At 40.3% G+C, this 10,901-nt stretch overlaps 1 protein-coding gene and 1 long non-coding RNA gene across 6 annotated transcripts in view; both read right to left on the reverse strand.

Moving 5' to 3' along the window:
• Window positions 1–3,866, reverse strand: part of LOC108116561 (potassium voltage-gated channel protein Shaker) — a 135,712-nt gene extending 131,846 nt beyond the window's left edge. For 3 of the 5 annotated variants that reach the window (XM_017228561.2, XM_017228552.2, XM_017228543.2), the window contains exon 1: window positions 3,540–3,770. The gene's annotated coding sequence lies outside the window, so the exon portion shown is untranslated. Of the gene's footprint in view, window positions 1–3,539 lie in introns of all 5 variants that reach the window. The other 2 variants (XM_041819237.1, XM_017228570.2) reach the window with 2 other exon arrangements.
• Window positions 3,867–7,729: 3,863 nt separating this feature from the next.
• Window positions 7,730–10,880, reverse strand: LOC108116657. The gene is made up of 3 exons (XR_001772850.2): window positions 10,669–10,880; window positions 10,411–10,543; window positions 7,730–8,263 (listed from the first exon to the last, which is right to left on the reverse strand). It is a non-coding gene; the product is annotated as an uncharacterized LOC108116657 (long non-coding RNA).
• Window positions 10,881–10,901: the final 21 nt, after the last annotated feature.

Here is a 10,901-nt window from a genome sequence, read left to right on the forward strand (position 1 = left end):
TGTTAGTGTGTGGGTATGTTTTGGTGTGTTTAAAATTTGACTTGCTCGAGTCTTTTTCGCCCTCTATATCCCCTGCACTTTGGCCTCCCTATGCTTCGGCCCTTTTCTGCCCTTTTCTTCACTTGACAGCGACGACTTTTGACTTTCTGCGCTGGCATTTTGACACAGTTGATTACAGCGCCACCTAGCGGCCGTCGCACGCAGCGCGGCAAGTGTGTGCGAGTAAGATGGCGAATGGCGAACGGCGAACGGCGAACGACTACGGCAGCGGCAGAGGCAATATTTATGCAAATGGCCCAGAGACATGTTTCCTTCTCGCTCGCTCGAAAGTTTGTCATTCATTTTGGTTCTTGCACATGCACATGCACAGGCAACCACATGTCCTCGCACGCACACACACACATATATATATATATGTATACACTTAGCTGAACACACAGACAGGGACATGAACATACGAGAAGCGAGATAGCAGCAAGTGAGATGCATATGCGGTGTCCTAAGAGCATTATTCCGCATGAGCTACCAAATTGCATTCCGAAATTTATGTATTTCATTTGAATTCAGTTCGGCTTTGGGCTTTAATCAGCGTGTGAGAGATTGAAAAAGTTGCCAATTCAAAACTATACACGCACTCAAATAACAATTTGCAATATATCACCAAAAAGTACTGTCAATTTATGTAGATCTAAACGTATACGAAGTCTGCATGTGTTCGGTTTGGCTATTTCATATTACTATTATTATTTATTACCAAATATGCAATTCAAAACTGTTGATTATTTAGGATTCGGTATTCTATATAGCATATGGACTCCCTGGCAGGGCAATAAATAAGTCTAAAGACCTCAAGGGACTTAAATAGAAGAGCAAAGAAAAGTTAGGGGCTATTATTTTTACAGAAATATAATAATAAACGGGTTAAAGTTCAAAAACAGTTGCTTTGTAAAGTTCTGTGAGCATTTTAAACTAGTTTTTCAATTTTATACGAACGTGACAGATGCTCTTTGGAGTTTTTTGGGCGATTCTATCGACTATATCTTAAGCACTTGTGCACGGCATCAATATTTCATGGGGTCTCTTCTCCAGTCGTTTCCAGACTTAATTTAAGAGTATGGTTGAATTTCTTGCTTTCCGTTTTGTTTTTTCTCGTTTTCTTTGTCGGAAAAATATTTGTCGAAAAGCGAGCTACAAAATATTTATGCAAGGCTGCCCCCTACATCTCTTCTATCCTTCCGTTTCCTTCTCTCTGCCTATCTCTGTGTCTGTGTGGCCCTCTTGCTCCCACACATGTAGATAAGTCGGGCATCTGCACGTACCGCAATTGCAGAGAGCTAACGGTAAACAAAGCGAACCAAAGAAAACAGCCCAAAAGAAGACGAGCAGAACGAGAGAGAGAGAGAGAGGTGAAGTGGCGGAAAGGAAGCAAAAAGAAAAAGACAAGATAGACGTGGGGAGAGAAAGGGACGTGGTTGAGGAATTATTGCCCCAGCTGATGAAAAAGGAAATGACCACAAATTGCCGTGGGAATGTGTGTGAGTGTGTGTGTGTACGACCACGTGCATGTATATAGGTTATTTAACGTATTTAATTTCCCTCTCTCTTTCACCCACAACACAGGCAATACGTAGGACACGATTTTGCAGGACCATTCCTTGGATCTCCTTTTGCGCTCAAGACGTGCCGAAATTCCACAGCTACCCATCAGCTATCCCCATTTCGGGTATAACATTCTCAGGGTAAGCAATTTTTATCTCTCTCCATTGAATTCCCTATAAAACCAGACATTAAAAGTCATTACTTTTACCACAAACTAATATTTTAATTGTAAACTCGTTGGGGAAAATGTGTTTATCAACCTTTTAGGAATTCCAATTACCAATTTTGGGAAAAATCAGTTAGCTTACTTTGGAAAATTGTAGTTAAAATGAGTAACAACAAACTGCTGTATGAAACTGAAATGCCTCGAGCAACTTTTCTCCACTTCCGCTTACTGGCTTTTCTCTGTTTTTCTGCTGCTTTTTTTTTTTTTGTTGCCTCTCCCCCTTGTCCCTCCCTTTACTTGCTGCGTGTGTGTTCGCCTGTTAGAAAATAATTAAAACTTTTCGTGATTTCGTGCCAGTGTAGCTGCGATTTTTCTCAATTTAAAATGAATTCGAGCGGCAGCAGCAGAGGCAGAGCAAAGGCAGCAACAAAGTGCTGAATGTCTGCAGCTGCTGCCATGTTGCACATGCATTTGTGTGCGTGTGGCGCAAGGACCAAGTTTACAATCCGTAAACCTAAACCTAAACCTAACCCTAAGCCATTCATACTCCCTCCCATCGTCACCCAGTTTTTGATTAGTTATTGTTGCAAGCATATATGTGTGTATGTGCCAAACGAAAGCTGAAAACTGAAAACTGAAAGCCTCCCCAACTTGCCACCCAAATTTTCTACCAACCTCCCTTTACGGTTGGTCTCACAATATTCGTGCAGCTTTTGATTAGCAGCAATTTTATTCGCTTTTTTACTTAGTTGCGTTTTTAGCACTTCCTAACTTCAGTAACTCCCCTGATTTCTTGACTTTTCCACCTGTTGACAATGCTAAGCAATGGCATTATCGATTGTGCGTGAAAAACTGGAAAAGTCTATGTACCCTTTTTGACTTTAGTGAATACTATTTGAAAAACCTAGGCCGAAGCTTTCCATCTCTTTGTCAACGTAAACTCTAAAAATAAACTACTTAAAAAGGAACGAGAGTGAAATTAAAATGATATCAAAGAGATCAAAGGGAAGAAGACGCAAATGGAAAACAAAACTTTTTGGTAGGTCCCTAAGTAAACTGTTAACTAAGAGAATTTATAGCCAAAATATAATATACTTTAAAACAGAAGCATATACGTACGTCTAGGACATAAGCTAACACACCAATCACCAAAAATAATTATTAAAAGGAATGCAAAAATGTTAACAAAATAAAATACTTTCCTCTCCTTCTAACACCTTTACTTTCCAAGAACCTTGAACTTCAGTCTTATCAGCTGCCCTTCCATTCACTTTCCAGTCAGAAACCGTTAGTTACAGCAAGCAAAATGAAAATTTTCAAAGAGTTTATATTACTTTTTAATCAAAGTAGGATTTCGGCAAACGGACTTACTTGAAAACGGAAATTGAATATGTAATACTTTATAGTTTACAGCTAACTGATTGCGTTTGTGATTACTTTTTGTTGGTTTTCAATTTGTTAACGATTTACGATGTTGCATCTCACTCTGACATTTTACGACATTCTCAATGCCATCGCAAAAAAGAAAAGTAGGAGAAATCAAGGAGTGAAATGGGCATGGTTGCTGCTTATCGATGGACACGCGCGTACTATAAAATGTCTTGAATATTGCCCGATGATGACAGGGCCAAAGTTGCGTACACACTGAGAGAAATGCCTAAGAAATATTAACACCAAATTTAATACAACTCAAGGTCTTGTAAGGACAAGCAGTTCAGTTTTCCCTTACCTACAAATCACTTCATTTTACAAATTCTACTATATCATAGTATACCTGATATTTCTCCATGTTTACGCACGTACGCCTTGTCTTTCGCTATTTGCTTCCCTTCAGACGGAGTACATGCGTTATCTAGTGGAAGTAGGCCATGGAGATAGTCCATAAATTAATCGATTCCTATGGCCAAAGATGTCAGCAAACATGGAAGGGTATCGCAAGGTCATCTGCAGCTTAGCTTGGTTTTCTTCTATCATTTCATTTTGTTTTTTGTTTTAGTTTTTAGCTGTATTTTATATTTCGTCTCTGCTTAACGCCCCGCTTCTCTTCTTCTCCTTTTTGCTGTTGTTGTTCTTGATTTGCTGGGTGTGTCGTTGAACTAAACTCCTCTATAAATATAAATATCAACGGCGATTTATCGTCTGTCTGTCTTTACGTCCCGCTGTCTATATCTCATGTGCGTTTGTGAGCGTCTTTGCGTGGGCCAATAAAACACATGCTAGAAACAGAAGCGTCCACTTTTGATCGCTTCTCTAGGCCCAATTTCCAATTGACTTCATTTCGCTTTGCCAATTTGTTTTGGGCGACAGAAAGAGAGGAGAGAGCGCGCGCTAAGGAAAGCAACGGAAAGCGGGCGAAGAGAATGAGCGCAAGAAGAAGTGAATGAGGTGAGGTGAGAACTATTTAACTGTACTAAATTGTTTTTATCTCTTCTTACCCTTGAATTTCAACATATTGGAAGCTTTGCTTTGTTAAAGGGGAAGGGGGAATATTAGAATAGATCTTATCAAGGTTTTTGGCTACAATTTACACTTTCTATTCATTCGGAACTTATTAATCGCTTTAGTTTACGTTTATTAAAGTTAAGACTTTTCAAATTGAAAACTTTATGTATCTCGTTTAAATATCAAACATTTTTTATGATCTCCACCTACCCCGAACAAGCAAATTAAACATAACGGAGTTATGGATGTTCTACCGGTTTGCCATTTCTGTTGCATGCACGTGCTTTAATTTGATTTTGCCCAATTTCATTCACTGCACTCTCTCCATATGCAACTCCCTGTTGCAAAACACACACAAGAGCACATAAAATAAGACCGCAGCTGGGATGTTAAATATGCAACGATGCCACAGTTTAAAAACCGCACAATAAATTGACCAATACCCTCCCTCCGCCCCCCGTCTCACACCAACACCCGAAAAATGTGAAATTCTACAAACCAAGCCACCTGCCCCTAGCTGGTGGAGTGCGGGGGAGGGGGAGTGGTTGGCAAAAATAAAAGAGAAATGAGCAATTTTAATGAAGCCGCGTTGCTTTGTTGTTGCTGTTGTTGCTTTTGTTTGAACGTGTGCGGTCGCATAAACCCAAATATTGGGCCACAATATCCCTTCGACCCAATTTTCCGGGCGATCTCATTGATTGAAGGGCAATGGGTGGACGAGGGGAGGAGGGGAACGTGAATGAAACCGAAATACTAAATAAAAAAAGCGCAGCCAATATGCAAAACAGCAAAGGCACACACGTGAGTATGTGTGTGCCGAGATGTAAAAATAGAAGAAAAAAAGAAAACGCAACCACGCGGTTCATGCGAAATGCAATAGCAACAACAACAACTACACCAAAGCGGCCATAAAACGAAAATAAAACTTACATAAATTTAGAAGTCTTGGCGGGCAGCCGTGGATATGTTGTCGTTTGTCGCACTGCTCCCAAAACGCACTTTATTTTTGGAAAACCGAAAAGCCAAATAAAACGCGAAACGGCACAACAAATGACGCGGCAACAGGCGAAACTTTTTTATTTAACACGACACTCATGATGCACTGAACAACAATGGCGGCAATTACGCACTTTACCGTTCATCGTACTAAGTGTTACCAGATGCTGCTCCTGCCCAACTTTAATCTCGATAGACTGATTTTAACTTTTAAGCCTATCAATCGATAGCTCTGTTAAAGTTATTGAAAATCAGAGTTGGAAAACGCTCTAGGCAATTTCTGTTATGCGGCTGGAAAAAAAGTAACTCCGGACAGCAGCTGCAAAATTTCTATTCGAACTGGAGCAGAGCATATAAAAATAATATAAAGGAAAAACAAACCGACAAAAAGAAGAAGCAGTCGGCGGCTTAAATTATGTGGAGAAGGGTGGGGAAACAACCGAAAAACGCAAAGACAAACAACAACAAAAATTTTAGGCACATACACTCGGAAAACAGTTTAATAATTACAGGGAAGCTGTAAATCAAACATTAAATTCAAAAGCTTTAAAAGCGTTAGAATTATCGATAATGTTTGAATATCATCGAACCTGGAATACCAATTTAAAATACCAAAGTAAATATCGGTTATCGATCGTAGTATAAACACCGTTGTAAGTTTTATAAGAGTGGTTGACGGCGGACATTGTTAAAAATATTTCGGAGTGTACAAACAATAAGCAAGTGAAGTGGGAAAAGAAGATGAGGAACGACTGTGGGGAGGATGAGGAAGAGGAGCAGGATGCCTCTGGTGAGTCGTAAAATTGCGCAAACGACGGGACTCTCTCCGCTTGTCCTTTTTGTTCTGCCCGCGTTGTTTAGAGGGCGTGCGAGCGAGAGGGCGATGGACACAAGAAGCTGGCCAAATTAAATACAGCAATTTCGCAAAACGAATGGCACGCGCAAAGCAACAGCGAATAATAATATGAAGGAAATGCGCCAAGGAGGAGGAGGAAGCAGTGGCCACAGTACCAGGATGGCCAGAAGTGAGTTGGCATGGTGGGACGACCTTGGATGTTCTGGAGCGTACGCATATTTTACTTGGTTTCTTTTGTTTGTTTTTTTTTAGGAAAAGCCTGCAAACATTTCCAAAGCTTCTGTTGCAATTTTTGGTTTCTTTCGCGGAATGAAGAAAAAAATAGAAAGGGGCCTAAAATATTTGCACACAAAGAGATGGCCATAAACTATGAGCTGCGACTACACACAGAGAATACAAGTATTTGATGGAAATGCGATGGAAAATCATATATGTAATTCAGGGGATATAAATGTAAGTAGAATTTCATAGCAAATTTAAGATCAAGATTAAATTCTATTAAATTTAGATGATCTAGGTTACGTAGAAGAAACTGAAAAAGGACAAGTTTGTTTAGGAGATTGTATTCCCGATCTGAAAACAAGTTTTCTCCCAATGTAGCGACACATGCACAATGTTGTCCTTTTTTTTTTGGAGGGGCAAGAAGAGAATCCCGGGGACAGTAGCTAAACTGGACACAAAATGTTTATGAGCACTTTAGCAGGGCCACGGTCCCTGGAAGGAGACCATGCCACAACCGAAGTCCATAGCCCATAGTAGTCCATAGTCCATAGTTCTGCACTGGAGTCCCCACCCGGCCATCAGTAGCATCATTCACATTTACGAGCCAGCGGAGGCTGTTGCTTCCATTCAACATTCACCATGCATGGCATGAAAAATAGGAATGTGGGTGGAGGATGGTGGATGGAGGCTGGAGGACATCCGCTGGTCCACTATCCACCATCCAACTGGCAGCAGGTTGGCCTCTAGCCAAACCAAGCTTTTCCCCTTCAGCCAGGTCCCTGACTTTCCCCCTCGTTGATTATTGTCAATGATTTGCTTTTGGCCTCATAAAATGCAAGGCAAATTGAATTATTTTTCGCAATTATGTGTCACAGAAAAAGGGATGCCAAAGGGCACATTTATACGTTTTAAAGAAGGTTTCACCGAATCCTTAAAGTTAAGTTAGTTTTAAGCTTTCGATGTTTATTTAGTTTATGTACTATCCTAGATACCTTGTCTTATTTTGAAATGTAGAAAAAGGGTTTCAAAAGTTCTACTGAAAGACACTTCTAAGTGATGTAAAAGCTCTAGAGATTTCATAGACGTACAATAAATACTTAAATAAGCTAGAAATGTATATCTTATATCTAATCTAAGTAAAGAATTTTATGTTTATAAGTCGTTATTGAACTCACCTTATTGCTTTCCCGTGCGTTGGCTGAGCTGGTAGTTATGTTCCGAATATGTATTGTATTATTACTTGAATCGTAGATTGCTATTGGTAATTATTTTGCAATTAGAACTATTAATATCCGTAGTTGGCATTGATAATGCTGAGGGCGAAGGACAGAGGGCGGGAAGAACGAGAATGGCTGCGATTCGAGTCCCACTCACGATGCACAGTGTTGTTGGCCAGCGAGAATGGTTCTGGACCTGGAACCCTCCACCGCAACACTCAGTGCTCATTTATCCGACTTAATTCGCATAATTTTGCGATTCTTATTAGTTTGTTTTCCAAAATAAGTATCGCTCGCTTACGATCTTTGAATAGTTGGAGGAAGAAAAAAAAGCAAAAAAAAAAAAATAAAGATAGATATATCTGGAGAAACTGCCCAGACCCAGGCGACAAAGACAAACGGCACAGACGACACGCACAGACACGAATAGACAAAGGCGGAAACGGAAGTGGTAGCACTCGCGAAACCGAAACCGAAAGGAAAGCACACACGAAAAACCGAATAACGACGAAACGGAGCGACTATTCGATTATTTGCCGATTACTTGGGCGATTTGAATGGCTTTCTTTCAGGGCATTGTTCCTCGGATCGGATGAGCATGGGATGTGCCTACTCTTGGCCGGGATCTCGTTAATTTGGCTTATTTGCCACCGTTGTTGCTTCCTTGATGGCCCATCCACCATCGCCACCGGCCACTTGGACATTTCCAGCTCATTTGGCGCGGTATTAGGGCTGTGATTCCGTGTATTCGTGTCGTTTTTCCGCCTGCAATCGTTGAAAAAGGCGGGAAAGCGAAAAAGGAAACGGAAATTCTTTTATGGCTTTTCAATAAATTTGCAACAAATTATGGTCGTTGGTTTCTGTGTGCGTGCTTGTGGGTGTGTATATGTATGTTTGTGTGTGTGTGTGGGTGATGGATGAAGTGTTTGCACAAACTGCCGATGGGATTGGGGTTGGCCAAATAAACCTAGTTTTGCAGACTACCTCTTCTTTCTATTGGGTACAGTGCGTTTCAGGACTTTAAAGTGGGCTATCGATCGAATGCAGCTGAGTTAATGAGGTCGCTTTAATCAAATTATGTCTGGTATTAATTAGTTGCAGTTTTTTGGTATCAATTTAGGTCAAAACTTTTAAGAGAATGGTAAAATTAAAAAAAAAGGAAGATTACAACTTTAACTAAAACAAAACCCTCATATGTGTGCTATATTTCCTTTAAAATTTCCAAACATCTTTATAAAATCTGTGAGGAAAAGTAATAAAACTCATCTAGCACAAGATCAAATGAAAATGTTTGGAATTTCTGCAATCTTATGAAGTTTTTGGTATGTCCTTTGTGCCAGAGCCTGATGATATACGACTCGTTGGCCCAATTTGGGCCAACTTTGGCAACCTGATTTATTTGGCTTAAAGCTTAAAACGGCAAGTACCTTGGCGTTATATTACTTTATCTTTCATCCTTTCGCATATTGGCTTACCAGCCAACGTTTTTTCGTTTTATTTTCCACCCATCTACCTTCATTTCGTTGATGTTCTCCGCAAGGCTTTTTAAACTTGTCATACATTTTGATAAAGAATTCGCCTTGTTCCCTCGAGGGTCTGAGATGCTGTCAGCACTGCTGCCCCACGTCTCCTGCCTACTTTCCGATTTCCTCTCACCTGCTTTGCCACCCCCTCACCTACGATTTTACCCCCTTTTTTTTATATACCGCCTTCCAAGGCTTTTCCGCCGCTCCAATGCTGACGGAGCGTGCAAAATTTTGCACATTTTCAGGAAGAGGGGTGTGGGAACACTTTGCTGTCTCCTTTCCTCCGGCTATTGCCATCTCTTTCGGTTGGGTCTTTAACCAAATTCGCATTCTTCGCAATTTAAGTGAATTCCTGTGCTCCGGCAGCCCGCAGGCCAAAAATGCTCCGCGACTTGACTTTGTCTTTTGTAGTTTTATTTCATTTCATTTCAGTTCGTTTCGCTTCGCTAATGGCAGAGTTTCCCTAATACACAGAGAAAAATAGTAGTGATAGGTTATGCCTAATATCAGAACTAATCTTCGGTTTTTCTATGGATATTTTCTAGGCCCTAAAAACCTTCACTAAGAACACTTGTGATAAGAAGGTTCTTATCTTATCCAAAAATGAAAACAATTCCCATTTTTATCTGTGTACCAGGGGGTGGAAAATTAAGGAGGGCGTGTGGGTGATGCTGCAGCCGCCCACCCAAACTGCAATGGGCTGAAGATTTGGGGGATGGTCGGAAAGTTTGAACTTTCCCCCAGCCATCTCTTACCCCATTTTGAATTTGTTTAACTTGGCTTTCTAACATCTCTTTCTCCCTCTTATTTTGTTGTCTATTTTCATTTTCTTTCACTTTTTTGTTTTTGGTTAGTTTGTTTTTTAGGTTTCATTAAACATTTGAATGAGGGTAGGGTTATTAAGAAAGGAAGAAAGGAAAAACCAGGCCCACTTGACTGATGCTCAGCCACACACGCACACATGTGTGCTGGTGGGGGAGGGGAAAATTGTTCAAGGACATTTCCAATGGCAGTGCGCAAAAAAGGGAAAATATTCCTACTCAATGGATCGCCAGAAACATCGCACACACATGTGAGAACCATTAAAGAAATAATTATACGAAAAATATATCCAACGAATAATTAAAAATTATGTATTACACCCCGACCTGCAATGTTATGAATATGAAAATCGTTTTTAACGATGCGACGCGACGAGCAAAATATATAAAATAGATTCAAAATTCAAATCAAAAAAACGAAGCAAACTAATGTCTGTGATTTTTCTAGCTTAGTATTTACGTCACAACAATTTGATGGTTCTTTAATTATTAATAAAAGCAGAGGGGAATGGCATTATTATGATCGAGGGGCAACTTAAAAAAAAAAACAACAACACACACCTACCTCAAAAAGGTATGCTGGGAGGTCAAAGGATTACTTCTGTTTAAGTTGAAGTTAGAATTTAGAGATTTTTTTTTACTTTATTTCATTTTTGATTTTGTTAGATTTAAAATTTTTTCTTTTCGCGTCGCGAACACTGGAAAAAAATGTAAAAAAAAAAGTAGAAGAATTCGTTGGAGGCTGCGACGGTTCTAGCGGATTTTTTAAAATCTTTCTTTTTTAAATTTTTTTTAGCGACGATTTCGACGACGGTCTACTAACACGGCTTAAAAGGGCGGCTCAATGGTCGTTTGGTCTTCCGGCTGCTGTTGCTGCTGCTGTTGCAAGTGTTGCTGTTGTTGCTGGCACAACTTTTGCTGCTACTAATGCTACTGCTGCTGGTGCTGCTGCTGCTACTGTTACTGCTGGTTGCGTGTCGCGTGTCGCGGCTCTGTACATCGCGCCGTATACCCAACGACTAGGCGCTGGAGACTATAATGTGCGGAACCCAGAAT

This window comes from Drosophila eugracilis, unplaced genomic scaffold (genome assembly GCF_018153835.1).
Source record: "Drosophila eugracilis isolate 14026-0451.02 unplaced genomic scaffold, ASM1815383v1 contig_498, whole genome shotgun sequence".
In the NCBI taxonomy this organism is placed as follows: Eukaryota; Metazoa; Arthropoda; class Insecta; order Diptera; family Drosophilidae; genus Drosophila; species Drosophila eugracilis.